This window comes from Arachis hypogaea, chromosome 19 (genome assembly GCF_003086295.3).
Source record: "Arachis hypogaea cultivar Tifrunner chromosome 19, arahy.Tifrunner.gnm2.J5K5, whole genome shotgun sequence".
NCBI classification, from domain to species: domain Eukaryota; kingdom Viridiplantae; phylum Streptophyta; class Magnoliopsida; order Fabales; family Fabaceae; genus Arachis; species Arachis hypogaea.
Genome location: NC_092054.1, coordinates 102,608,275 through 102,610,551, shown reverse-complemented (window position 1 = coordinate 102,610,551; position 2,277 = coordinate 102,608,275). Strand labels below are relative to the sequence as shown.

Sequence of the window (2,277 nt, the reverse complement as noted above, 5' to 3'; positions counted from 1 at the left end):
GCCGTTGCCGGGGATTGTTCGAGTTTGGACAACTAACGGTTCATCTTGTTTCTCATATTAGGTAATTTTCTTTTTGTTTTATTTTCAAAAAAAATTATAAAATCATAAAAATCAAAAAAATATTTTGTGTTTCTTGTTTGAATCTTGAGTCAATTTTTAAGTTTGGTGTCAATTGCATACTCATCTTGCATTTTTCGAAAATTGCATTCATGCATTGCATTCATCATGATCTTCAAGTTGTTCTTGATAAACCTTCTTGATTGATCTTCATATTTTAGTGTTTTGTGTTGTATGGTGTTTTTCATATGCATTCTTGAAATCCTAGTGTCTAAGCATTAAAGATTTCTAAGTTTAGTGTCTTGCATGTTTTCTTTGCATTAAAAATTTTTCAAAAATATGTTCTTGATGTTCATCATGATCTTCAAAGTGTTCTTGGTGTTCATCTTGACATTCATAGCATTCTTGCATGCATTCATTGTTTTAATCCAAAATTTTCATGCATTGCATCACTTTCATGTTTTTCTCTTTCATCATTAAAAATTTAAAAATAAAAAAAAATATCTTTCCCTCTTTTTCTTCTCATCAAATTCGAAAAATTGAGTTGACTTTTTTCAAAACTTTTAAAATTCAATTGTTTCTTATGAGTCAAATCAGATTTTCAATTTGAAAATCTTATCTTTTTCAAAATCTTTTTCAAAAATCATATCTTTTTCACTCTTCTTATTTATTTTCGAAAATTTTTAAAATATTTTTCAAAAATCTTTTTTTTATCTTTATCTCCTAATTTTCGAAAATATCATCAACAATTAATGTTTTGATTCAAAAATTTCAAGTTTGTTACTTACTTGTTAAGAAAGATTCAAACTTTAAGTTCTAGAATCATATCTTGTGATTTCTTATGAATCAAGTCATTAATTGTGATTTTAAAAATTCTAATCTTTTTTCAAAATTCTTATCTTCTTATCTTTTCAAAATTGATTTTCGAAATTTGTTTCAACTAACTAACTAACTTTTTGTTTGTTTCTTATCTTTTTCAAAACTACCTAACTAACCCTCTCTCTCTAATTTTCGAAAATATCTCCCTCTTTTTCAAAAATTCTTTTTAATTAACTAATTGTTTCAAAATTCAATTTTAATTTATTTCTTCTTTTAATTTTCGAAAATCACTAACCATTTTTCAAAAATAATTTTCGAAAATTCTCTCTCTCTCTCTCATCTCCTTCTATTTATTTATTTATTTACTAACATCTCTTCCTTACTCACCAAAAATCCGAACCCCCTTCTCTCTCTGAGTTCAGATTTTCTCTTCTTCTTTTCTCCTACTCCTCTTTTCTTCCACTCACCTAAGGGAACCTCTATACCTGGGCAAAAAGGATCCCTATTATTATTATTTTTCTGTTCCCTCCTTTTTCATATGAGCAGGAGCAAGGACAAGAACATTCTTGTTGAAGCAGATCCAGAACCTAAAAGGACTCTGAAGAGGAAACTAAGAGAAGCTAAATTACAACAATCCAGCAAGCACATTTCAGAAATTTTCGAACAGGAAGAGGAGATGGCAGCCGAAAATAATAATAATGCAAGGAGGATGATTGGTGACTTTACTGCACCTAATTCCAATTTACATGGAAGAAGCATCTCCATCCTTACCATTGGAGCAAATAAATTTGAGCTGAAACCTCAATTAGTTTCTCTGATGCAGTAGAACTACAAGTTCTATGGACTTCCATCTGAAGATCCTTTTCAGTTCTTAACTGAATTTTTGCAGATCTGTGATACTGTTAAGACTAATGGAGTATATCCTGAAGTCTACAGGCTCATGCTTTTCCCTTTTGCTGTAAGAGACAGAGCTAGAGTGTGGTTGGACTCTCAACCCAAAGATAGCCTGAACTCTTGGGATAAGCTGGTCACAGCTTTCCTAGCCAAGTTCTTTCCTCCTCAAAAGCTGAGCAAGCTTAGAGTGGATGTTCAAACCTTCAGATAGAAAGAAGGTGAATCCCTCTATGAAGCTTGGGAGAGATACAAGCAACTGACCAAAAAGTGTCCTTTTGACATGCTTTCAGAATGGACCATCCTGGATATATTCTATGATGGTCTGTCTGAATTAGCTAAAATGTCATTGGATACTTCTGCAGGTGGATCCATTCACCTAAAGAAAATGCCTACAGAAGCTCAAGAACTCATTGATATGGTTGCTAATAACCAGTTCATGTACACTTCTGAGAGGAATCCTATGAGTAATAGGACGCCTCAGAAGAAGGGAGTTCTTGAGATTGATAC

At 31.7% G+C, this 2,277-nt stretch overlaps 1 non-coding gene across 1 annotated transcript; it reads right to left on the bottom strand.

Annotated features, from left to right (window-relative positions):
• Nucleotides 1-1,948: 1,948 nt before the first annotated feature.
• Nucleotides 1,949-2,056, bottom strand: LOC112781231 (small nucleolar RNA R71). The gene has a single exon (XR_003192020.1). It is a non-coding gene; the product is annotated as a small nucleolar RNA R71 (small nucleolar RNA).
• Between the last annotated feature and the right edge of the window lie 221 nt (nt 2,057-2,277).